The sequence below is a fragment of the Giraffa tippelskirchi genome, chromosome 8, assembly GCF_054371585.1.
Source record: "Giraffa tippelskirchi isolate mGirTip1 chromosome 8, T2T-mGirTip1v1.2.pri, whole genome shotgun sequence".
NCBI classification, from domain to species: Eukaryota; Metazoa; Chordata; class Mammalia; order Artiodactyla; family Giraffidae; genus Giraffa; species Giraffa tippelskirchi.
The window spans coordinates 2951143-2978827 of record NC_137282.1 but is presented as its reverse complement, the minus strand read 5'-3'; the positions used below and the strand labels follow the sequence as shown (position 1 = coordinate 2978827).

The following is a 27685-nucleotide window of genomic DNA, read 5'->3' as shown; positions in this document are numbered from 1 at the left end:
GAAGCTTAACTTCGAGTTTGAACATAGATTTTTTAAAGTCCAAAGCTTGTAAGCCAGACTTTCATGTGGTAAAAAGGTTTTTAAAGAACTTCCAAATTTCTTATTTACGTAAGAAAAAACACATTTGGAGGATTAACTATGTTATAATCATAGAGTAATAATTCCAAATATCTTGCAGAGAAAATACCATTCTTTTCTAGAATGTCTAGTAATGGTGGTGGATATACAGGGATTCTGAGTGGATGAGCCTAGGGTTGCGGTGATCCTGAGGAGGGACCAAGTTCCCTTCATCCTCCCTGGCCGCCACACTAAGAGGTGGGACAAGACAGGACTCTCAGGAAAGCTAAAGGCTGATCCCCGAACTTGTAGGCTGATGCTTGCTTCTGTGAGGGAAGAGCCTGCGAAAACTGCAAGCCTTTCAGACAGCCCTGCTGGGGACAGAGTGTTGTGTTCACCGTGACACAGTGGTAACGGACAGAGGACTGAAGTCCCAGGAAGGTTTCCCCAGCTGGTGGACAGAGGGCAGGTTTTACTGGGTTCCACACATTCCCAGGGAGTGCAGAGAAAGCAGCCGGGAATTTCCAGGTTCCGCTAAGGAGTCTGGAAGTGCTGAGATCACAGGACTAAAGCTAAGTTGGTGTCCAGAGCCAGGGAAAGCAGCAGTGCAGCCTGCCTGTGCGTGGCCAGAACTGCATGCCTATCCCTCCTGCACGGCTGCCCACAGCCTGGGCGGAGGGGGTGAGGACCAGCCTGAGGCCCAGAGCCCACCCCGTCAGTGCTCTCACCGGAAGCCCAGCGGGAGGAGCCGTGACCCCGGCAGCACTCTCACGGGAAGCACAGCGGGAGGAGCCATGACTGCACCCCGTGTCCCCACCCCCACCCCCGACCCCGGTCCTCAAACGCGTTCTTGATTAGGAGGGAGGGGGGACCCCTGAGAGGAACAGAGATTTTGATGGACTATTCATCAGTCAAGACAAAGTATTTCAAGCGAGAAGACAGAGATAACCTTTTTCAAAGGCAAGGTTGAGTATTTTATACCATGATTTGGAAGGGTAGCTGAGAACTAGAAAGAGATCACTGTAGAAAATAAAGCTGCTTTTCTTGCACACCTTAGATGGGGACTGGCCAATGTGTAACGCTTACACTAGAAAAGGTCAAACTATAATAGTACTGTTATGACCCCCATAGAAACTAAAATCCCTGATCTATACGACCTGCACGGAATCATTAACGTGGTGACTCCTCTTTCTACAGCACCATCCTTGCGTGCGTGGGTGCGTGCTCAGCTGTCTCACTTGTGTCCGACTCCATGTGACCCCATGGACTGTGGCCCACCAGGCTCCTCTGTCCATGGGATTCTCCAGGCGAGAATTCTGGAGTGGGTTGCCATGCCCCCACCCGGGGGATCGAACCCACGTCTGCCTTCCTCTCCTGCATTGCAGGAGGATTCTTCACCCACTGAGCCATCTGGGAAGCCCGGCACTATTCTTAAAGGATTAAAAAAATACCATGCTATCCCTCACTGACCATGTAAAGCAGTATATAGGCAGTATGTACATACCCGCTACAACTGTATTTTTAAAATCTAAGCTCTCATGTGAATGATCTAAGGTTTTCTGAATTTTATTGTTAGATACTCTGCCATCTCTTAAAGTTTTTTCAGACAATCTCTGGACTGTCCTTGGAACCGGGGGAAAAGTGAGTCAGAACCTAGGAGGACGGTCAGGAAACAGGACGGAACATATCCAGTGTAGTCAGGTGATCAAAGGGTTTGAGCCAGACAGGCACCTACAGAAAAAGAATCACTGATAATGAAGAAATGCTGGCTGTGAAGTGGAGAAACAATGTTTGCTCATTCAGAAACGAACCCCAAGGACTGCACGGATTCAGCCTCCAGTTCACTGCTGTTAGGTGAGCAAAGGAGGTGAGGTTAGGACTGCAGCTTCCCCCTCGCCAGACTGACAGTGACTGCAGACAAGTTCTTCACTTTCATACGTTCTGTGAACACTCTTTTTCAGAACTCCCTTTTGTTGATGACCGCATCTCTTCCTAGACCCCAAGTGCACTCCTTGACTTCACCTCCTCATCTCTGTTTGGAATACTCCCCCCAAAGAGTTCCTCTGCTCAGCATCAGGACGCTTTACTCTGAAATGTGTGCCGGACACGATTCTCCCCTTTCAGTAAACCTCACACAAACTCCAAGCGGCTCTGGGAACTAGCCCTTGGAAGAAAAACAATAAATCTCTGTTATCAATCAGTTCAGTTCAGTTTAGTTCAGTCATTCAGTCGTGTCCGACTCTTTGAGACCCCATGAACCACAGCACGCCAGGCCTCCCTGTCCATCACCAACTCCCGGAGTCCACCCAAACCCATGTCCATCGAGTTGGTGATGCCATCCAACCATCTCATCCTCTGTCGTCCCCCTCTCCTGCCCTCAATCTTTCCCAGCATTAGGGTCTTTTCCAGTGAGTCAGCTCTTCGCATCAGGTGGCCAAAGTACTGGAGTTTCAGTTTCAACATCAGTCCTTCCAATGAACACCCAGGGCTGGTCTCCTTTAGGATGGATTGATTGGATCTCCTTGCAGTCCAAGGGACTCTCAAGAGTCTTCTCCAACACCACAGCTCAAAAGCATCAATTCTTCTATGCTCAGCTTTCTTTATTGTCCAACTCTCACATCCATACATGACCACTGGAAAAACCATAGCCTTGACTAGACGGACCTTTGTTGGGAAAGTAATGTCTCTGCTTTTTAATATGCTGTCTAGGTTGGTCATAACTTTCCTTCCAAGGAGTAAACGTCTTTGAATTTAATGGCTGCAGTCACCATCTGCAGTGATTTTGGAGCACCAAAAATAAAGTCAGCCACTGTTTCCACTGTTTCCCCATCTATTTCCCATGAAGTGATGGGACCGGATGCCATGATCTTAGTTTTCTGAATGTTGAGCTTTAAGCCAACTTTTTCACTCTCCTCTTTCACTTTCATCAAGAGGCTCTTTAGTTCTTCTTCGCTTTCTGCCATAAGGGTGGTGTCATCCGCATATCTGAGGTTATTGATATTTCTCCCGGCAATCTTGATTCCAGCTTGTGTTTCTTCCAGCCCAGCGTTTCTCATGATGTACTCTGCATATAAGTTAAATAAGCAGGGTGACAATATACAGCCTTGACGTACTCCTTTTCCTATCTGGAACCAGTCTGTTGTTCCATGTCCAGTTCTAACTGTTGCTTCCTGACCTGCATACAGCTTTCTCAAGAGACAGGTCAGATGGTCTGGTATTCCCATCTCTTTCAGAATTTTCCACAGTTTATTGTGATCCACACAGTCAAAGGCTTTGGCATAGTCAAGAAAGCAGAAATAGATGTTTTTCTGGAACTCTTGCTTTTTCGATGATCCAGCGGATGTTGGCAATTTGATCTCTGGTTCCTCTGCCTTTTCTAAAACCAGCTTGAACATCTGGAAGTTCACGGTTCACGTATTGCTGAAGCCTGGCTTGGAGAATTTTGAGCATTTCTTTACTAGCATGTGAGATGAGTGCAACTGTGCGGTAGTTTGAGCATTCTTTGTCGTTGCCTTTCTTTGGGATTGGGATGAAAACTGACCTTTTCCAGTCCTGTGGCCACTGCTGAGTTTTCCAAATTTGCTGGCATATCGAGTGCAGCACTTTCACAGCATCATCTTTCAGGATTTGAAATAGCTCAACTGGAATTCCATCACCTCCACTAGCTTTGTTGGCAGTGATGCTTCCTAAGGCCCACTTGACTTCACATTCCACGATGTCTGGCTCTAGGTGAGTGATCACACCATCGTGATCGATCAGGACAGACTAAGTTATGCTGTGTAACAAATGATGTCCAACCTTCAGTGTTTAAACAGCAAAGGTTTACTTTTCCCTCTGCACAGCGACCGTGCACCTGAGTGACTCTCCTGGGCCCTGACTCCAATGTCAGCAGCTTAGTTACCCAGGCTGCTCGGAGCCTCCTGCCAGTGGCAGAAACAGAGAGAGTGGACAGTCTCAAATGGGCCATTAAACACTTTCACCTGGCCCAAAACTGTCTCTTGGTCTTGCTCAACTGCAAGGAGTGGGGCGGTATAATCCTTCCATGGGCCAGGAGGGACAGGGAACTCAGTCAGCAGCACACCTTGCTTGGGCAACGGAGAGTGGATGTGTGGGTGCTGCCATCTGAGAAGCAAGAAGTGGTAACGGTGTTTGTCACCCTGAGTGCTTTTTTCCTTACCTGCTGTCTGATCACTTACTTTATTCCTTCTTCTAAAGCGCCAGCTTTCATCTACCGAGTCCTGAAAATGCCAGTGCCTGGAGAAGTGTGTTTATGTGCGTACACACACACACACACACACACACAGATAGGAGTGTAAGCATATCCACTGAATTTAAGTATCTGATTCCTTTTCAATTTCCAACAGTAGCCATTATAACAGGCAGCTTTAGGGTTTTTTTTTTTTTTTAATCTGTTTTAATTGTATATGTGGAGTTTCATTCCAAACAGGATTTCAGGACACTGGGAGCATAGCCTTTCCATTAAATCCATTAATTCTACATGAGAGCTCTCAATCACTACAGATGATTTTCAGAAAATAAATACACTTAATGGAGAGATAACTAAAAAGAACTGGAGGAACCAAAGGATTGTATCTCTGAGGGTGATCTGACTCTGCTGCTGCTGCTAAGTCACTTCAGTCGTGTCCGACTCTGTGCGACCCCACACACGGCAGCCCACCAGGCTCCTCCGTCCACGGGATTCTCCAGGCAAGAATATTGGAGTGGGTTGCCATTTCCTTCTCCAGATCTGACTCTAGACACTGCCTGATGCTCAGTGATTCCTAAACATGTTTCACCTGTATTTAAGTAGAAACTCCTCCTCTGACACTGCTACATTTCAAAGACAAAGGAAATCTACTTTAAGAAGAAGGAGAAAGCTGAGGGCAGAACCACTTGGAAAAGTATCTATATGCTCCACGCACTTCACTTAGGCTTTTGTTGTTTTGTCAGAGTTCTCAATTAGCTACTAATTGCTTTTCATAGAAAGGTCTGTTAAAATGCCCATACGGTATACAACAGTGTAGTTATTCTCCCTGTTGAATCAAAATATCAGGGCCAAATAAACACAGTTATTTAAAAAATTTTGTCTACAATGGTTCATAAAATTCATTAAGCTCTGCCAATAAAATTAGTGTAGAAACATCTAATATGCTTCTTGCAATAAAATATTCTATATAACGAACATCTTTAAATGAAATGTTGAAGTGAATTTTGAATAGTTCAATCAAAGATATCAATAAGTACCTTTGTAAAAAACTGAATAGTTGAGACCTGCATTTTAGGATTTCTTTTAAGTATTTGAGTGTGTCAGAACCAAATTGATAGACTTGTTCTATAACTATAAATTACAAAGTAATTTATTAAATTATATGGTTAAAGACAATCACGTCTTGCTTATTACTATCGCTTTTGTTCTCGTATCTATCCCTTTTATTTGAAAGTACCTGTCAGAATATCACAAGGGAACTGAAAAGAAGTCTTTAAACACCTAAATATTTGTCTCTAAGGAAAGCAGGAAAACACACTCGGAGGTTTAAATGAATGTGTCCCAAACCGTCCTGGCCCGAGCGCTCGCCTGTGTCCGTAACCTGTTGACTGTACAGGGCATCTCAGCTAATCCTCCTGGGAGAGACTCAGACACACTCAGTAACCTGGGCAGGGACGCGCATCTCAGAAGCAGACGTGCCCCTCGTGTGTGCACGCTCCTCACGCACTGCCATGCACGCGCTGGGGGGTGGGAGGTGCCAGGGACGGAGTGCCTGGGGTGAGGGAGCCAGACCTGCCCCCGCCGTCAGCCCCCGCCACCTGGTCAGCATCTCCGCCGTCAGCCTCCCACTTCTCTCAGAGCTCGCACTCTGCTGCGTCCCACAGGCTCTGGACAAGTGACTGCTTCTGTGTCTCTGCTCACGTTTCCTGCACCCTTACAGGATCGTGGTGCTGCTCCGGGGAGTGGCCGCGCGCCGGTCCTGCAGGCTCGCGTGCAGCCCAGCTCGGGTGGGGGCGCAGAGACAGGCAGGCGTGGACCTGGCCGCGCCCGCAGAGACCGCCTCCGCCCCTCAGGCCGGCAGCAGGGATGAACCGACTGGGGAGGCTTACTGCGCAAGTCCCTCCTCTAAGGAAACCAAGTGCCATCCAGCCGTTCCTCCTGCTGGAATCACTTGAAGAACAATTTCTGAACAACTTCTCTTGACGTCTGTAACTGGGATGCGCAGACTCTGTAAACTGCTTTGATGGCAGCATTATTTGAAATGGACCCTGATCTACAAATAAACACTTGTAGCTGTTAAAAACCAAGACTTAAGACACAGAACTTTTTGTTTTAGTCTTTCTCTGGACATTGCAAAATGACACATTTTTATCTTTGTGGAATTCTTAGTTGAACAGTAAGATGTTTTTGGTTTTTATGAAATTAAGCATTTTAATTACTTAAAAATATTATACTTGCATCCTGAGGGCACTTTGAAAATTCAGAATTCTAATGTATTTAGAAGGCGAAATTTGATAAAACAGAGATAATGGAACTAAATATGAACTAACTCTCTAAATTCTGAATGTGGGAACAAATCCCCAAGTCCTCAGGAGCACAGATGACAGTCTGAGTGGCCATGGAGCCAGCCCGCCACCTGGATCCACGGCCTTGAGCACAAAGGCTGCTGGTTTACTGGCTCCTGTAACCCGTTCTCCTTGTCAATCTTCAGTTCCTCATGCAAATTACAAGAGCCATCCCCGGCTGGAAAGGCCCCACAGTAATGAATTCCTGGAAAGATCAACCTAGGAATCCAAATAGTACTGAAAAGCATCCTTATTATATAGCACAGAGTGTAATTCAGTGTTCCAAACTATGGCCCTCAGCCAACCAAAAAAGTTTCACAAGCATGTTTAACTCACTTTGTACGGTAAGAAAAAGGAGAGAGTGCTGTAAACGAGAAAGACTTCTGTTAGAAAGAAATTGTTAAAAAAAGCCAGTCTGAGTGTCTCCTCCTCCCTCCCACCTTCTTCCTTCCTGTGACAAAGATGAAGCGCGTTTCTACAGTGCCAGACCTGCATGGACGCGGCGGAGACAGAGAGGAGTCAACTGTGGTCTTTGTCCTCCCAGAGTCCGCTCTGGAGTGGTTCAGAGACACACACGGGCAAAGAACGCAGACGTCACCGAGGACCTGACTGGTTGTGCTCTAGGTACTGCTGAGGAGCACAGAGGCAAGAATAATGAAATCGTCCTGAGGAAGTGGGGAAGACCTCTCACGGCCATCGCAGCGGGCTTTCCGGTTAATACTTCAACTCCAGTGAGCTCAGATGAAGGACGTGTGACTATATCTGGGAAGATAACTAGCTTGGGATTTACCACGGTCATTCCTATGGCATTCTAGCCTGTTCTTCCCCAGAGAAAAAAATAAAAGCTATTTCAGGCTGAAGATGGACCGATTTATAAATTTTGTAGGAAGTAATATGAACTCTGAAGAAATTCCTTTTTATAAGTTGAAGATATTGCTGAATATTCTTTATATAACCACGGCCATTTTACATAAAATCACCTATTTGAGTGTGAAGCAAAGTTAATACAGAGAACCATCTGTATCACTTTATGTAATGTAAAATTTTTAATAGTTTTTATGCAAACTTTTATTTCATATAGAGTAGGTACTTATTTTCTGAGGATAATTCCATGAAAAGGCTCCTTAAAGTGAAATCACTGAAAACTAGGATAAAACAGAGTAAATTGTGAAAATTATAAACTAAAAAAGAATAGAAAAATAAGCTGACTTTAACTCAGTTAAGAAAACCTCTACCAAACTGAAACAGTGTTCTAATTAGCAGAAAACTGACTGTTTTATTGTCATGATTTGTTATATGTTTGATAACACATTATTAGGCTTTTTACTGCGTATTGGTTTTTACAGTATGATAAACACACGATTTTTACAAGAAATATTAAAATGCTTCCCCATTTCTTAAAGGGCTTCTCTCACTCCTCTGACAGTCAGGTTACTCTGCAGAACCATTCTGTTGTCGTCCTTGCTGGCTTTCCTGCTTCCTGGTGGCTTGGAACATGATCTCAACAGTTCTTCATAGCTTTAATTCATTTCATGAACTCTGAATAACTTCCAGTTTCACTTTATAGTTGAAATACACTTGCTGTGTATTTGTTGAGAAACTGAAGTTTTTGATAGGATAAGTGTCTATATAGACAGGCGTTGGTGTTAAACAGAAATAATGTTTGTGCTAGGACTAATTTTGTAAGTGGTCACTTCATTTTGTGATGGCTTGTTCGCCTAAGCAATTTTGTTTGTTGTTGTTTTTTTTTTTGAACTGTGCTGTTTCTTGAGAGTCCCTTGGACTGCAAGGAGATCCAACCAGTCCATCCTAAAGGAAATCAGTCCTGGGTGTTCATTGGAAGGACTGATGCTGAAGCTGAAACTCCAATACTTTGGCCACCTTATACGAAGAACTGACTCCTTGGAAAAGATCCTGATGCTGAGAAAGATTGAAGGCAGGAGGAGAAGGGGACAACAGAAGATGAGATGGTTGGATGGCATCACTGACTCGATGGACATGAGTTTGAGTAAGCTCCAGGAGTTGGTGATGGACAGAGAGGCCTGACGTGCTGCAGTCCATGGGTTCACAAAGAATCAGACACGACCAAGCGACTGAACTGAACTAAATTTTGTAAGTGGTCACTTCATTCTGTGATGGCTTTTGTTTGCCTATGCAGTTTTTTTGGGGGGGTGGTGTATTTTTCTAACTGTAGGAACCAGTATAGTGTATTTCTTAACACTTAGTACAACATTTCACTTAATCTCTTTTAATTATCTTTATTATTATATATAGAACTCTATAAAAATCATAATCCTAACATAGAAACTACCTAGATTATGAACAAAGATGCGTGGTGGTGATGGCTGCCATTGCTGAAGCTCCTGCTGTCTGCACACGTTCCACTGGACAGTGTACGAAGCAGTCCTCCTCAAGGTCGGCATCAGTCATCCTGACTTCTCAGAGAAGGAAACCGAGAAAACTCAGGGAGGTGGTGAGGGTCTTAAAAGTTAAAGGCAAGCAATTTTAGCTCTCAAGTTTGTGCTCTGTATGAAATGTCTTCCCTTGGTACTAAGAAGCATTCACTTCAGAGTTTAAAAATGGTCTTGGTGCATATAAAATGAAATTCATAAAAACTTGATCAGGCCATGCTGTAAAAATATATTTCTATATTTTTCTGTACTTTGGCTATTCAGAGTCTAGTAAAAATGTTTCCTGCTCAAGCACTCTCTCAATGTTTGTTATTGAGAGAGATTCCACAAATACATACTCATCTCAGCAGACTCACGAGTCAAAATAGAAGGAAAGCTATGGAGTTAACGAAATTAGATTATTAAAACAAACTTCATGGCTCAGATGGTAAAGTGACTGCCTGCAATGTGGGAGACCCGGGTTCGATCACCAGGTCGGGAAGATCCCTTGGAGAAGGAAATTGCAACCCACTCCAGTACTCTTGCCTGGAAAATTCCATGGACAGAGGAGCCTCGTAGGCTACCGTCCATGCGGTCGCAGAGAGTCAGACATGACTGAGCGACTTCACTTTCACTTTTCAAAAAGAAAAAAGACTACCTGACCTCATGAAGTAAATCTAATACTACTAATAGAGTATTATTATTTTCAAAGTGTCTATTTAATGGCACCTGTGATTGCCATTGAACTGCCATTATTTTACAATGTATATTTTTCTATAACCCATTACTCTACAATACCAGAATTTGGCTTTGATATAGTCATGAGCTGAAGGAGGAGATACAGATATTTTATAGTCTTTTATAATAGCAGAATATGGGATTTTATACGGTGAATTTTCAGTTGTTTGAATATTTTATTTCTCATTCAAAGAGCAGCTTTGATCATGGCCTTTGGTCAAAGATTCTGTTTTTATTGTTAAAAAACAAATCTCTTCAACATGGAACAGTGTATGAGGAAGGAGTCTAACAGTAGCCTGGTAGGCCAGGTACACACAACTGTGTGGTCCCAGGAATAACGGCCTTCCTAGAAAAATGCCTCTTCAGATGAGTAAAACGTCAGCAGTTATCGCTTTGTTGCCTTGGTTGGCTATATTTTTTAAACCACTGCTGTCCCCCAGCATGAATAACCAAACAAGGACGCCCTTCATACGTGCAGCCACAGCGTGTTGCAGAACTCGTTTCTTACGTTCTCTCCTGATAGAAACAGTGGGATCACACACCTCAGAGCCGTCGGAATCTTGCAGGTTATTGGTTCACACACACACCATCATGTTTTTGGTATAATATATCCCCCGAGACTTGCTCTACGGTTGTTTAGAACCACCACGCCTGCTGAGGCATTAAGTACACTTTGGGGATTGGTTCTGAGAAATATGACAGTTGCCACACTGAAGTCAGCCAGCCACCACATCTGGTTTTCTGCTCTGAACAGTTCTGCCTTGTGTTAGAGGCAGGCATCAAGGTCCCTCGAGCTGCCTACTTGGGAAGTAAGGTGCAGAAGGGAGACACTTCACTGCATCCAGGGATCGTTCTACGAAGCATGAGGACTGATCTTTTCCCATTCAAGCCTAGTTAGTATAACTGCAGCTGTGGTCATGTTTATCTAGGTCTAATCCCTAAACCAAGCATCTACACTGAGAATTTCACATCAATTTTAGATTCGGTTTATATCACCTTTAAAAAATTCTCTCAAAAAGTGAAGTCCTCTCACTTTTTTGCAACAGGTTTAGTGCCACAACAGGTGTCATAAAAAAACCACTACTAAATCTAAGCCAAAATGGGAAAGAAAAAACTATTAACACATCTTCACTGGACACACGTGAAAGTGAAAATGAAGTCACTCAGTCGTATCCAACTCTTTGTGACCCCATGGACTGTAGCCCAGCAGGCCCCTCCGTCCATGGACTCTCTGGGCAAGAATGCCGGAGTGCGTAGCCATTTCCTTCTCCAGAGGATCTTCCCGACCCAGGAACTGAACACAGGTCTCCCGCACTGCTGGTGGTCTCTTTATCGTCTCAGCCAGCAGGGAACCCTGGACACACAGATCTGGGCACATCTCCCACTGCGGGCCATCGGATCTGTAACTGTGACAGGCTCGACAAGAGAGCCACTGAGGAGAGAACCAGGCTGCTGGAGACGGGGAAGGGCTCCCTCAAGTCCATTTCGGCCCCAGATACACTGAGAGCTGAATACAAGTGCAGCATCACCACTGGTATCTCCCCGTGACAATTCAAGGCCAGCAAGGATTATGTGAGCATCAATGAGGCCTCCAGACACAGAGACTCTCAAACACAGGACGGCAGGCGCATCGCAGGCTGACTGAGCTGCTCTTATCACTGGCGCTGCAGGATATGAAGCCAGGGAACAGGCAGACCCCATGAGCATGCCCTTCAGACTCACACACTGGCTATAAAACAACTAACTGCTAGTGTGACCAAAATGGATTCCAGGAGCCACCCTGCAGCCAGAAGGGAAAGAAGGAAATCAAAGGGGAGTTGGCGCCCACATAAGAAAACTGGCTTCAACCCTGATACAGCATGTGTGTCAACTTCTGGCTGGAACGCTGACAACGTGCTGGAGTCAAGGACGAACCGTGGTTCAGGAGATGGAAACTCACCAGTGAAGACAGGAATGCTGGGTGGAGCTACACTGCTTGAGGCTCTGGTCTGCATCCCACCACCGACACATCCCACTGACAAGCCCTTGCACCTCCTGCCCCTCTGGGACGGCCACAAAACTAGCGGCCAGGCTGGCACTGTCCCCACGGAGATCTGTGTTTTCAAACCCAGTGTGGTGTTGTCATCAACCTTGTAAGTGAAATAAAGTCTGTTAAAATGCACCGCGAAGCTTGGAGTGAAGCTCTTTTCTGGGGACAACGTGGGCTTCAATGCCAAGAACTTGTCTGTCAAAGATGTTCATCACAGCAAAGGCACCCACCAAGGGAAGCAGCTGACTTCACAGCTCAGAGAGTTACCCTGAGCCACGCAGGGACAATCAGCGATGGCCAGGCATCTGTGCTGGACTGTCACACAGCTCACTCTGCTTGTAAGTTTGCTGAGCTCAAAGAGAAGCTTGACCGCCATTCGGGGAAGAAGCTGGAGGACGGCCCCAAGCTCTGGAGATCCGGTGATGCTGCTCTGCGTTACATGGTTCCTGGCAAGCCTACGTGTGCTGACAGTGTCTCGAAACTTCTTACTCTGGGCCATTTTGCTGTTCATGACATATGACAAACAGTTGCTGTGGGTGTCATCAAGGCAGTGGACAAGGAGGTAGCAGGAGCTGCCAAGGTCACCAAGTCTGCCCCCAAGGCTTGGAAGGCTAAATGCATATTACCCCCAATCCTTGCCCCCCAGTCTTGATCAGTGATAGAAGAATGGTCTCAGAGCTGATTCTTCTGACGCCACGTCGTAGTGAAAGTAGTTAATGACCACTGTGCATCACTAAGCCTTCAGAAGGAACGCAGAGGGTTTTGTGGATCATTTACTCACGTACGGGGTGGTTTTATTCATTTTTTAAATCAGGACTTTCTAATGAAAACAGCCTGACCAAAACCTGTCCGAGGATTTTGAGACCCATTAAAGCAAAGTTTAATGAGGGAAAGAAACACTCTCAAATCCCTTAGATATTTCATGTCTGTTGCCTTTTTAGACACTAATAGCCTTATGTAGGAAGTGTAAAATATAAGCTCTTTCCATTGTTAATTACTATTCTACAGCTGTGAAAATTTCCCAAAAGCTCCATCAACTCAGTCGCCAGAACACACTTCTGTTTTAGTCCATGTTTTGTTCCCCCCTTTTTTTAACCAAAAGAAGGACACTTTCTGAATTTTATTTTTTAAAAAAATGAAGTATGGTTGATTTACAATGTTGTGCTAATTTCTACCATACAGCAACGTGATTTAGTTATCTATCTATCTATTTATCTATACACACACACATACACACATACATTGTTTTCCATTATGGCTTATCACAGGCTTCCCTGGTGACTCAGTGGTACAGAATCTGCCTGCAATGCAGGAGATGCCGGTTTGACTCCTGGGTCAGGAAGATCCCCTGGAGAAAGAGATGTTAATCCCAACCAGTATTCTTGCCTGGAAAATCCTAGGGACAGAGGAGCCTTGCGGGTTACAGTCCACGGGGTCGCAAAGAGTCGGACTTGAGTTGCTGACTCAACAACAACAAATGGCTTATCACAGGATCTTGAATATAGTCCCCTATGCTATACAGCAGGACCTTGTTTATTTTCATGCATTCTATATACACTAGTTTGCATCTGTTTATTCCAAAGTGCCAATCTTTCCCTCCTCCACCCCCCAGCCCCCTTGGCAAGCACCAGTATGTTCTCTAGGCCCATGATTCTGTTTTTGCTTCATGAGCAGGTTCATTTATGTCATATTTCAGGTTCCACATATAAATGATATCATATTGTATTTGTTTTCTCTGACTTACTTCATTTAGGATGATAATCTCTAGCTTCATCCATGTTGCTGCAAATGGCAGGATTTCATTCTTTTTGATGGCTGAGTAGTGTTCTATCACACACACACACACACACCCCCACCCCACATCTTCTTTATCCATTCCTCTGTCAGTGGACATGCAGGCTGTCTCCATGTCTTGGCGATTGTAAACAGTGCTGCTGTGAACATAGGGGAGCATGAATCCTGTTGAATTCGAGTTCTGTCTGGATGTGCACCCAGGGACAGCAGGATCACAGGGCCAGTCTATATTTAATTTTCAAAAGCAAGGGTTTTCTTTGTTTGGCTTTGCTGTTTCAGTGACCCTCATGATGCTGCATCTTTATTTTTTCTCTTACCCTGTCTCTGTTCCTTGTAAAGCTTTCCGTCTTTTCTCAGGCCTCCGTCACCGTCCCACCAGATCTCCCTTCCTGTCTCTGTCCTAAGCTTGCCCGTCCCACACCGCAGTCCAGGCCTTTCCTGCGCACTCCCCCCAGGGAGGCCACGGTCACCCTGGCGGCAGGGGGCGCCTGTCCCTGCCTCCCAGCAGCTACATCAACACACAAAACGTGGAGATGCACTGACTCCTGACAACAGTGGTCACTGAGATAATTACAGAAACACCGACTGAATTTAAAATGAAGTAAACCTCATACAGTAATGGGAATCCAGGAAAAGAATGCCCTGGTATTTTATATACAGCCTTTCTACATAAAAGTATTCTAAGAGAAACAGGATAGAATCAAATTCATGATAGTTAAAAACACTTTCTCAATGAATGTTTACTGTCCTTTCATAGGAATGGTGTGAACGAAGAATGGACAGGCGTGTTCTGTGAAATGCTGAGAAGCCACGGGGCCATGAGCAGCGTAGAGTTTTCAGGGACCTGGGCTGTGGAGTGAGGATGTCCACGCTCCAGCAGGGGTGGCCGCAGCATGACTGGACTCACCGGAAAACAGAGAAATGGGAAGAAAAAGAGACGGAGGCAAGCAGAGAATACCTCCAGCCGAAGACACCAGGAGGAAGATGAACAGGCAAACAAGACTTCCTGAGTGTGGCTTCCTCAGAAAAAGTGCCAGGAAGAAGTGAGAACAGAAAGGAAGACTCAACGATGCCGCTTATGAAACTTGCGAAGTTTTAAAAAGATGGACTAGTGATTAAATTAGAGGTAAGCAACTAGAACATTTCCTAGGTAATAAAATCTACAACCTGCTGTGAATGTATTTTTAAGGGATGGTTTTTAAGTTGTTACATATGTATACCCTATGTACAGTGTTATGAATATTTTACATTTTTCCTTCTATGTTACTGATTGGTTCTCAGATTTTCTCAATTATGTATATTCTCAAAGAGCAAGTCTTCGACCAAGGTGACTATGTCATTGTTATTTAATTATCTACTTATCCATAAAATAAGAGCTGTTTTTCCATTTAGCTGAAAAGGAGAGAATAAGGCCAAAAGTGGAAGAGAACTGTTCTGGAAACACACAGGGGAGAGGAGAGGGCTACATGCTACAAGCCTGTAATTCTGAAACCAACACGGTCGTTTATATAGAACTGGAGGTAAATTGAGAATAACTAGAGAACCAAACCTCTGAATAATAATTGACATGGTTTTGAGAGGCATGAGGGAACTTTCTGGGGTGGTGATAAGGTTCAGAACTTAGATCGGATTGCTGTTTACAGGGGTTTGTTCCTATCTGAAAAGTCACTGAGTTATATGATGGATAAATAAAACTTCATGTTTATATATTTTGTGGTACATAAATTACATCTTACTTTTTTACAGGCATGCAGAAAACTCACTTGAATTCTAACTTCAGACTAAGAGATTATTTTAGCTTTTGTTATTTCTACTGCATATATACCAAGTAGCATCTTTGATGTTACCTTTTAAATCGTCCTTTAAAGGGACACCCTAGGAAGAAAAACTGGCCAATATATTTCATTTCTAACTGTCACGAGCTGAAATTTTCCAACAGTAACCTGTGTTTCAGATTCCCGCTGCTGCTCCCACACTATTAGCTGGTGTCAGCAGGGGGTTAACGGCACTCAATTTAACCTTGCTATTTGCACTCTGTTTTGATGTTTTTCCCTCTTTCCTCATTTAACTTCCTTCCGTGGTTTCCCCATGTTAAAAATGGAGCGTGCACCATGGGGTCTGTACACTGAACGTCCGCAGTGCAGATAAGCACAGAACAAAAGCACGTTTAAAGATAACGTGAAGCTGCAAGACCTTTCTTTTTCTCCTGGGAGCACAGAGGCATTGCTGTGAAAATCACCGGAACGAGGGGAAAACACAGCAAGTCTCCCCGTGCTGCTATTTTTCTGAGAAGATGCCAGACCTGTTTAAACGCGTGAGGATTAGACAGGCACAGATGGATGACAGGCCGTGTGTCCAGACAGAGGTGCTCCTGTCACTGTCCACCCGCAGCTGGCCGCGCACACAGGCTTCTTCCCGCACGCACTCCCTCTCTCCCCCTCCGTCAAGTTCTCACACCTATTCTGGCTGAGGCCATACCCACTACCGTTCTCCGAAGTGCCCCTTCCCCTCTTGCCTGACCTGCCCCCCTTCTGCGGCCCCTTATTCGTGTAAATGTTGAGCCCTCCCTGTTCAAGACATCATCTCCAGCAGCAGGAAAACTGGGTGAACTGAAGACAGATGCTAGACACATCCCGTTCCGTCTTCAGAATCCTGGAGAACTTAAAGAATCACCACTCTAATGGTCTTTTTTTCCTTTTTTTCCCCTTTATTTACTTGTTACTGAAGTGTAGTTATTGTAAAATACTACATGAGTTACAAGTGTACAATAATGATTCACAATTTTTAAAGGTTTTACTCCATTGATAGTTATTATAAAATATTGGGGTTTTTTAATATTTTTTTCTCTTATTGCAAAATTCAGACTTAAATTGAAAAAAGTAGGGAAAACCACTAGGCCATTCAGGTATGACCTAAATCAAATCCCTTACTATTATACAGTGGAAGTGAGAAATAGATTCAAGGGATTATATCTGAAAGAGTGCCTGATGAACTATGGACAGAGGTGCGTGACATTGTACAGGAGGCAGGGATCAAGACCATCCCCAAGAACAAGAAATGGAAAAAAGCAAAATGGTAATCTGAGGAGGACTTACAAGTAGCTGAGAAAAGAAGAGAAGCGAAAGGCAAAGGAGAAAAGGAAAGGTATACCCATCTGAATGCAGAGTTCCAAAGAATAGCAAGAAGAGATCAGAAAGCCTTCCTAGGAAATAGAGGAAAACAACAGAATGGGAAAGACTAGAGATCACTTCGAGAAAATCAGAGACACCAAGGAAACATTTCATGCAAAGATGAACACAATAAAGGACAGAAATGGTAGGGACCTAACAGAAGCAGAAGATATCAAGAGGTGACAAGAATACAGAGAAGACCTGTACAAAAGAGATCTTAATGACCCAGAAAACCACGATCGTGGGATCACTCACCTAGAGCCAGACATCCTGGAGTCCGAAGTCAAGTGGGCCTTAGGAAGCATCACTACAAACAAAGCTAGTGGAAGTGATGGAATTCCAGTTGAGCTATTTCAAATCCTAGCAGATGATGCTGTGAAAATGCTGCACTCAATATGCCAGCAAATCTGGAAAACTCAGCAGTGGCCACAGGACTGGAAAAGGTCAGTTTTCATTCCAATCCCAAAGAAAGGCAATGCCAAAGAATGCTCAAACTACTGCCCAATTGCACTCATCTCACACGCTAGCAAAGTAATGCTCGAAATTCTCCAAGTCAGGCTTCCACAATATGTGAAGTGCGAACTTCCAGATGTTCAAGCTGGTTTTAGAAAAGGCAGAGAAACCAGAGATCAAATTGCCAACATCTGCTGGATCATCGAAAAAGCAAGAGAGTTCCAGGGAAACATCTATTTCTGCTTTCTTGACTATGCCAAAGCCTTTGACTGTGTGGACCACAACAAACTCTGCAAAGTTCTTAAAGAGAATTTTACCAGACGACCTGCCCTGCCTCTTGAGAAATCTCTATGTAGGTCAAAAAGCAACAGTTAGAACTGTACATAGAACAACAGAATGGTTCCAAAGAAAGGGTACCTCAAGGCTGTATATTGTCACCCTGCTTAGTTAACTTATATGCAGAGCACATCATGAGAAACACTCGGCTGGAGGAAGCACAAGCTGGAATCAAGATTGCTGGGAGAAATATCAATAACCTCAGATCTGCAGATGACACCACCCTTATGGCAGAAAGCGAAGAAGAACTAAAGAGCCTCTTGATGAAAGTGAAAGAGGAGAGTGAAAAAGTTGGCTTAAAGCTCAACATTCAGAAAACTAAGATCATGGCATCCAGCCCCATCACTTCATGGCAAATAGATGGGGAAACAGTGGAAACAGTGACAGACTTTATTTTGGGGGGCTCCAAAATCACTGCAGATGGTGACTGCAGTGAAATTAAAAGACGCTTACTCCTTGGAAGGAAAGTTATGACCAACCTAGACAGCATATTAAAAAGCAGAGACATTACTTTCCCAACAAAGGTCCATCTAGTTAAAGCTATGGTTTCTCCAGTAGTCACGTATGGATGTGAGAGTTGGACGGTGAAGAAAGCTGAGTGCCGAAGAATTGATGCTTTTGAGTTGTGGTATTAGAGAAGACTCTTGAGAGTCCCTTGGACTGCAAGGAGATCCAACCAGTCCATCTTAAAGGAGGTCAGTCCTGGGTGTTCATTGGAAGGACTGATGCTTAAGCTGAAACTTCAATACTTCGGCCACCTCATGAGAAGAGCTGACTCACTGGAAAAGACCCTGATGCTGGGAATGCTTGAAGGCAGAAGAAGAAGGGGACGACAGAGGATGAGATGGTTGGATGGCATCACTGACTCAATGGACATGAGTTTGAGCAAGCTCTGGGAGTTGGTGATCGACAGGGAGGCCTGGCATGCTGCAGTCCATGGGGTCACAGAGAGTTGGACATGACTGAGCCACTGAACAACAACAACAAAATACTGGTTATATTCCCTGTGTGGTATGTAGGCTTGTTTGATATCTAATAGTTTGTCCCTCTTAGTCCCCAGCCCTATTTGCCCCTCCCCACATCCTTCTCCCCGCGGGTAACCACTAGCTTATTCTATCTGCTGAGTCTGCTTCTTCTGTTGTACTCACTGGGTTTGGTATGTTTAGATTTCACGTGTAACTGATATCGTACAGTGTTTGTCCTTCTGACTGATTTCACTTAACACTGCCCTTTGAGTTCATCCATGTTGCTGCAAATGACATTGTTCATTCCTTTTTTTATGGATGAGTAATATTCCATTATATATATGTACCACATTCTTACCCATTCATCTATTGGTGGACACAGTTTCCTTCCATATCTTAGTTACTATGAATAGTGCTGCTATGAACACTGGGAATACGTGTATGTTTTTAAATTAAGTGTTTTTGGTTTGGGGGGATATACACCCATGCGTGGAATTACTGGGTCCAGTATACCAAGTACCCAGTGGAGTTACTTGGTACTTGGGCTTCCCAGGTGGCGCTAGTAGTAAAGAACTTGCCTGCCAACGCAGGAGGCGTGAGACCCGAGTTTGATCCCTGGGTCAGCAAAAGCCCCTGGCGGAGGGCATGGCAACCCACTCCAGTATCCTTGTCTGGAGAATCTCATGCACAGAGGAGCCAGGTGGGCTATATCCATGGGGTCACAAAGAGTCAGAGGCTGCTGAAGCAACTTGGCACTGACATGGTACTTCTATTTTTAGTGTTTTGAGAAATCTGTAGCCCTGTTTCTCACAGTGGCTGCACCAATTCACATCCCCATCAACAGTGCACAAGGATTTCTTTTCTGACACAATCTTATCAACACTTGTGTCCTTTTTGATAACAGTCGTCCCGGCAGCTGTGAAGGGGCATCTCACTGTGGTTCTGATTTGCATTTCCCACATGATTAAGGGTGTTGTGCTGCTGACCATCTGCATTTCTTCTTTGGAAACATGTCTGTTGAGTTCTTCTGCCCATTTTTTAAACAGGTGGTTTGTTTCTCTGATATTGAGTTGTATGAGCTGTCTGCATGTGCTGGATATGAACCCCTTATCATCGTATCTTATGAGTGGTCAGTCTTTCTCCCAGCGGGTACTGAGTAGAACACCAAAGTAGTCTTTCAAATTCTGGCCACCCTGTAAGAGACGCCCCTCGGAGTTTAACCAGGAAGGAGCGCCCGGCCTCCCTGTTTGGTCCCCAGGCCCCTTCGCTCCCACCATGGCTTTACCAACGCCAGCACATGGCTGGGGCCCGAGGCTCCACCCATTTCATCCTCACGTGCTGGGCACCAGATGCTGGATGCGTCCTCGTGAAAACGACAACAAAAACACGTCCTGCAGAGACCTGGAGGCGAGGAAGGCCCAGACCTCACAGCGGTGTGTTCCAGTTTTCCCAAACAGGGATTCTGAAAGTCCTTCTCCACAGGGGCACTGCTTTGATGATCGGGGGGTCTGAGAGTGCAGGTATTGTACTATAATATCCTAAGTCTACTATTACATGGGGGACACACACCCTGGTTTACACGTTGCCCTGGCACATTATTTTGAATAACAGTGTCCCCTCTCACTCCCCAAAAGTTTGGCTGATAAATAATACGCTCACTCTAGTCATAACAGTATGAACCTCTTAGGAGAGGTTGGGATTATTTAACAAAAGCCAAAAATACAAGTAAGTAACATTAAGTATTTCAAAGTTAATGTGATAACTGTTATGTTTGAAAGCACTATAAATGCAAATATTCACTAAATGTTCTGCAAAACAAAAAACTTTTTGGAAAGAGGACTGTCATTACTGTGATACAATTCCTACATGAAGCCTATGGCTTTGCTATATAATTAACGTGGAACAACCATCTAATACTTCAAACATTAAGTCAAACTTACATGGCATAAATCTTTGTAATAGAATAAACATTTCAACTGGGGATTTTTCATCTTAATAATAAAATTAAATGGTTTAATTTTTCTTGTACCCAGTTCTTTAGAATATGAAGGTAACCAATCATGGGTCTTTCAAACTTATTGAATTTAAAAGCTGACAAATGTTTTATATTCTTTTTATTTATCTTTTTAAAAAGACAGATTACTGCCTATAAATTATTGTATACATTGAAATGTATAGGTATGAATCTGAATTAGGAAAACATGCTTTAGTAAGAAAATAGTTTGCTTTCTGAGTTACCACTAACCAACCATTGTAAACGTGCTACGGCGTATACGTTCTAAGTTGCTTTAGTCGTGTCTGAGTCTTTGCGACCCCACGGACTGTAGCCTGCCAGGCTCCTCTGTCCATGCAATCTCCCAGGCAAGAATACTGGAACAGTATTGTCATGCCATCCTCCAGGGGATCTTCTCGACCCAGAGATTGAACCCATGCATCTTATGTCTCCTGCATTGGCAAGTGGGTTCTTTACCACTGGCAACCACCTGGGAAGCCCCTATAATATCCTACTTCAGACACTGACTCCAATTATTAAAGTTAAAGGCCTCCAGGTGTCTCATCTTGCCTTAGTCTCCGACATTAAGCATGCATAGCCCATAATTTAATTACCACCTGTTAATATTGGCTCTAAGTTCATTTTTCTCTTTTCAGGATGTAGCTTCAGAGTAAAACCCATTGTCTTGCAACTTAAAAACCATCCTGTGAACTGCACTCACAGTATGCAGATCCGATTTGCTGGGACTTTCAAGACAGAAACTGCTGCCTCTTGCCTGTATGGATTGCTAATAAAATTACTACTTTTGTTCATTTGTTGTCTAATTGTTTAAATCTCTAGATTATATAAAGAGATTTTCTTCCTTTACTATGTTTATATACATTAAACTCCATTCAAGAAGTGGAGAGTTATGTTTTTCTGTAATAATAAAAGACAAAAATAAAAAGAAGAGAAAGAAGTCTACACTCTTACTCCTGTTTGGACATCACAAGATATGACACAACATCAGAGAATGCGGCGCAGGAAGAGGTTGGCGGGTCATGAAATCCCGTGGATGCGCCCTGGAGAGACAAACAGGCCTTCTGCGTAGGAGCGCGCGAGGACTCGGCCCGTCCCTTTCTGACACACGCGCATTCCACCGAAATCTGATTTTACCAGTTCACCCAAGGGAACCAACTCTGAGAAATTAATCTGTGCTTTCCAAAACCACAAGAGATTGATTTACAAACTAGTAAATCACTTTTTAATTTGCCGTAAGAATGCTACCTAATCCCAGAAACAGAAAAATTCATCTGATGGTTTCAAGGTGCTGGTACCCTCAGTTCAGGGACTACCATGACTACAAGGGTGAAAAACACTTGATCTTTAATGTGTTCATAGCCTGGTAAGAGGGTGTGGACAGCAATATACACACATCAGACAACAATACTGCATGAGAAATACGTGGTGGTTATATATGTAGAGAGGAGGCCTCCTCCTTTCTGCTACAAAGACTCTAACAGGCAGTCAAATTACACTGCAGATGGGTTTCTAGTGAATGCCTCTCATGCCATTATTAGGAGTGAACGCCTCTCACCTCTCACGTCATTATTAGGTAACACAGTATCTTCCCCTTTTCTCTGCATGTTTCCGTATGAAGAGCCATGACCAGCTACCTGTAATTAGGACATCTTTGCTCTTGGATGTGTTTCAGACACACTGCAGTTTTTTTAAACTGTAACATGTCCAGATCCATGAAACGCCCCTCCTTACTACGGCTGTTACTACAACATCAATCTCCTCATCTCTGTACTCCAGAGTCAAAGCTAACCTGTAGGTTGATTCTAAAGTTAGTGCAAAAGGCAAAATTTGTATATAGTCAAAGTACTCTTATTAAAGATTCCATAAACAGCCTACAGAGTATATGTGGGTTTTATAAAACAATATTCAGTAATATACTGTTTAGTAAAACATGATATAATAAGGAATACATAATCCAACAGTGTTTTAATTGTAGCATTTTAATTAAAGTATATACAGGAATATATATAAATTATTAATAAATGTATGCATGGCACACGTCCTCTGCTGTAACACACACACTTGTAGACTTCTTCCACTGGATAAATCTCAGGTGGGCCACCACCTGACAGTGTGACTGGGATACTCGTCTCTCAAATCACAAGCCAGATGTGCTGCTCTGGCAGACCTTTCCTGTATGTAATTTACTTTAGATGGTTTATGCATATTCTTATTAGCTTCAGTCGCCAGCATCTCTTCTAGACCTGGGTGTTAGCCTTGCTTCTCTCCGATCACTAGATTCAACCAAACATACCATGCAACTGGCTGGCACTGAGCCCACCTTCTGTCTCTGAGGGTGGACAGCTGACAAGCCTACCGGGAAACCAAACCCTGGACCATGATGGGATCTGCACTGTCCTCCATCGGCGAGGCCTGGGGACCCACACACCTGGAATGATGAAATCGCTTCCTTCGGCAAGCACACTGAAGCAGGAGTAGCCATGTGTGTACGCTTCAGTCTGCATCTAAAGAATGCTACCCTGTGGTTTTGCTTGCTATAATAAATCTAGGTAATCATTAATGATAGTTTATGGTACTGCTGCCTGATTATTTTCACAGTGAGATCAATATTATTTCTACCTTTAGGAGACCAGAGTTTGAAGATGTGCAAAAGCCTGGATGTTAAAGAAACCAGGAGGATGACTTCCAGATCTACTAGGTCAGTCCGTGGCCCGTGTATCTACTGGATCCTATTCTACGATACTGCACAGAATACTGGGAGGACCTGGTAAAAGACGGTCTTTAGAATCTGAAATGGAAAGTGTGTGGAGCTCAGGCTCTGGAATCCAACAGCTGTGTGTGAAATTTCACCTGCGCACCTCACTAGCTAGGTGACCTCTAGCAAGTTACTTTACACTTTTCAAGCCTCAGTTCCTTATCTCCCTTTGGGATTTTAGACAATTAAATGAAATAACAGAAAAAGTGCTTAGTATAGCACCTGGTATATTTGTTGTTGTTTAGTAGCTAAGTCATGTCTGACTCTTTACGACCCCATGGACTGTAGCCTGCGAGGCTCCTCTGTCCATGGGATTTTCCAGGCAAGAATACCGGAGTGGGTTGCCATTTCCTTCTTGGGGAACTTCCTGACCCAGGGATCGAACCCACGTCTTCTGCTTTGCAGGTGGATTCTTCACCCACTTAGCCACTAACTTAATATACGGTATTTTTTAAATCTTAATAATATTTGAATTATCAAGTTTTCAACAGCTTTTACACATCTCTTATATGTATACCTGTAGCAAATGAAAACCTGTAATTAATCGCATTTTTATCCCTAGAAACAACTAAACATATAACTACATTTATGCTAGTGAGGACACACATAGTCATTACCAACTTCCAACATCTATTTTTGGTATCTTAAAGTTAGTTATTCCTCCCATGGTATTTTCTTAATCTGCTATAATGTGAGATTTATGGCTACAGCTGAGAGGTATTTAAAAGCAGAACAGGAAACCACATGAGTTTCTTAAAATAAGAGCACAAAGTGAGCTCAAATGCATGATGTTTATGTACCTGTCTCAAAAGGAAACTTAGCCAGTAAGCAGAATATACTCAAAGCTAACCACAAATGAGAAGTAAAAGAATACCACAGTTTACTTTAAAATCATACACATTTTACTTTCACTACTGTATATAGAAATTTCACTGAAAATGCTTTTAAATTATTTTTAAAATTTCAAAGCTACGTGTGCCGCACCTGAACAATCCCGCTGTGGTAGTGATGACTCTTACAGTATACATGTGACACTGAGGCTGAATGTGAGGGGTCCGTCCTGTGCCACCTTCACAGCACGTGTGCTCTGTAACCAAACCCCGTCTCTGCAGTGACCAGCAGGTCACACACGTTTTTCAGACTATGTCAGTTGTAGGCAGCAAAATGCTTGCAGGTAGCTCTCAAAATTTTTTATTAATGTGTAATTAATGTATTTACTTAAATTTAAAAAGTGTGTTGTTTTAAAAGCTTGCAAGAGAATTAGTATAGGGATAGGAGAAAAAGTATAAAAGTTACACAACTTGGCTGAAGCTCTGGAAACTGAATTAATAAAAAAAAGTGGAAAACAGATATTTTAACTTAAAATATTATTTGTTTGACGGACCTAAAATTTACTTAACAGAAGAAGAGTATCAATACTAATCTTGTTTGACAAATCTCTGACTCCCTTTACCACACCTTCAACAGCAGCGGTTTGCTAACGTCTGTGTTGTGGTCTCTGTGCTTCTCATATACAGAACTGCTTCTTCAATAATAGTGCTGCTGTATAAGTATCTGTATCTTTAGGAGAGAGGCTCCTTTCAAAAATATTTTGATACTGTTTTGTCATGAGACTGAGCGTCTGTCTGGGGAGTGAGGAAAGCACTGGTGATTTTGAAACGTCAGTTATAAAGCAGCTCGTCACACCTGAAGAAATGGCCCAGAGATTCCCGCTTGTCTCTTCAGGACTGTGCACTGACGGAGTTCTCCTCATCTCAGCACAGTGCTAAACTCCGGGTCCAGAGGCAACAAATGGCATGGTTCCTACCCCCCTGAGCGACTCAGCTGAAGGGGGAGACAGCCAGCGGGCAGTTAAACGCACCTGCTGAGGAGGCGGCATCTCAGCTGAAAATCTGAAAGGGGTAAGGGCGAGTGGGGACCAAGTGCGAGGAAAACCCGCAGAGCCCAGGGGCGGGAGGGACTACGGCTGCAGGCAAACTCCAGGGGGCGGCGAACCCGGAGCAGCCTAAGCTGCTGCTCTGCCTTGAATGCAAAGGGAGGAATATTAAGAGTGTGTGTGCCATGAAAAACAGGGAGCATAAAACGACGGAACGTCTCTGCTGGGAGTAAAAATCCCGCCAAAACGTGCTTTTGTTAAGATTTCTGTGAGCAGGCTCCGATGGCCGAGTCACCGTGGTCGCTGCAGGCAGAGCCCGCGGGCCTCCCTTCGGGGCCTATGGGGGCTCCTGACCGCCCCGCACAGCGCACGCGTCCCGTGCCCGCCCCGAGCCTAGGAGGGAGGCCCAGGGCCGGGACCTGCTGATGGCGGAATGGCGGGGGGCTCGGTGAGGCCGCCCACCCGGTGCCTCACGTCGGAAAGACCTGCCCCAGCCTCAGCCTCCAGGCCCGTGTGCACACTTGTGCTGAAGCGCTCAGACGCCTGCCATCAGTGACTCGGATCTCAGGGGTCCTCAGCGCACAGACAGTGGAGATACGGGTGTTTGCTTTGTTTTTAATTACACCTTTGAGTACCCTTTCCCTTGATTCAGAATTGGATTTGCTAACGATATTCCGTATTTCAGGTACTTCGCGGCTTACTTTTTTCTCTTTTTTTTAAATGAACAATCATGGGACTTTAAGAACAGTACACAAAATAATTAAATTGGGTAGGTGAATTCCAGGCTCTGAATAGTTAGCTGGATAGAGCAAGCTGTGATGCATCACTAGTGCAGAAGTTGGGACCTGCTTGAACTCGACTGCGTCTCCATCCTCAGTAAGCCAGTCCTGCGACCCGTCTGAAGGCCCCACTGCATTTCTGACGCTCTGACGGCGTCTGTGAAGGCGCCTGTGCTCCCTGCCCTCTTCACTCAAAGCGCACTTTAGTTCATTCTCTCCTCTAAGGAAGACTTAGATAATCTCCCTGTTGATCTCTTTTATTTTCCCACATTTAAAACAGTCTGAAGATTGTATTAGCAGTGTTATTTTTATAGATTTAAGGCTAGGTTACAAAGCAGACTAGCACTGGGTTCAAATCAGATGATCAGATATGGTTTCTTTCTAGGTAAACGTGAAAAGAAACGTGCAGAAACAGATCCCATTAGCAAAATGAGAAAAGCTATGCAATATCTCAGTGAATCTATAAACTCTATTGTCCATGAATAGAAAATGGCAAATGATCGTAAGCCATTACTTTACGCACAGTGTGTCACAGAAAATAGGTTAAGGGGACTTTTGCAAGCACAGGATTGCAGACTGAGCGGGAGGGCGGCGGGCGGCTGCCGACCACGGGGCCCCACACGGCCACCCGGACGGGCTCCACGGTCCTCCTCGCTCCCACCCCGGGCGTACTTCAGCAGGGCCTCACTTCCGTCCTTCCTCTGTGTGTCAGTCTGCATCTGCTAGCCCAGGCCTTCCACTCCATCCCCCACCCCCATGGCCCTCTGGCAACCAAAGGCTGCTCTCTTGTCTGCGAGTCTGTCTCTGTTCATAGACGGCTTCATCTGTGTCATTTTAGAGCCCACTTATAAGTGGGATCGTGTTACGTGCCTTTCTCTGTCTGACTTACTTCACTCAGTATGATCATCTCTAGGTCCACACATGTTGCTACAAAGAGCATGATTTCATTCTTTTTTATGGCTGAGGAGGATTTCACTGTGTGTATGTGTGTGCACACATATGTACATGTATGCACACATACACACCTGTGTATATATGTGCACACACATGTGTGTATGTGCGCACGCCCCACATCTTCTTTATCCATTCCTGTCAGTGCACATTTAGGTTGTTTCCAATCCTGGCTGTTGTGAACAGCGCTACTGTGAACATGGGGTGCACGAATCCTTTTGAATTAGAGTGCTGTCAGATCACATGGCAACTCTACTTTTAGATTTGGGGAACCTCCAGACTTCTCCATAGTGGCTGCATCAATTTACGTCCCCACAACCAGTGTAGGAAGTGCAATAACCCATGTTTTTAAAACAGTGGCTATGTCTTGAGAGACTTTATACTTATTGATAACTCTCCAGGATTAACAACTTTATTATCTACAGCTTACAAAAATGTAACACAATAACATAATTTAAATTATGTTACAAGTACTCCTACTTTAAAAAGCTAAGTGGCTGACTTTACTGTGAGTATAGTGAAATCACAGCCTGTGAAGACGGCAGAGCCCGGCAGGAAGGAGAAAGCCTGCTCTTCTTTCCAGGCAACGACTCAGCCAATAAAAGCCATGGATTCTGTTTATTACAGCCCTTCCAACTTTCTTTCCCTCTATAAGAGCATTTTATTTCCCTTGTCGGGGACTTTGCAGGTGGCTTGTGGCTTGCTATGGTTGTGGACTGTGAGCTGCACGTCTCTGCTCATCATATGAGCTCTTCTTTGCTGGGGAAATATCTGGCAGGCAGTGTGTTTCAGGTCAACGTGGGTTTCCTTGAACGTAGGTAATTAA

General features: G+C 44.2%; 1 protein-coding gene, 2 long non-coding RNA genes and 1 pseudogene across 5 annotated transcripts in view; 2 read left to right on the top strand and 2 right to left on the bottom strand.

The window, feature by feature from the left end:
• The window catches only part of LOC145517812 (ubiquitin-conjugating enzyme E2 E2), a 362107-nt gene that overhangs the window by 223759 nt on the left and 110663 nt on the right, over nucleotides 1-27685 (bottom strand). The window lies entirely within an intron of this gene.
• LOC145517819 (uncharacterized) lies at nucleotides 7065-15269 on the top strand. The gene is made up of 2 exons (XR_014062359.1): nucleotides 7065-8721; nucleotides 14318-15269. It is a non-coding gene; the product is annotated as an uncharacterized LOC145517819 (long non-coding RNA).
• On the bottom strand, nucleotides 8336-13905 carry LOC145517821 (uncharacterized). The gene is made up of 2 exons (XR_014062361.1): nucleotides 13141-13905; nucleotides 8336-11031 (listed from the first exon to the last, which is right to left on the bottom strand). It is a non-coding gene; the product is annotated as an uncharacterized LOC145517821 (long non-coding RNA).
• LOC145517053 (elongation factor 1-alpha 1 pseudogene) lies at nucleotides 11320-12418 on the top strand (annotated as a pseudogene).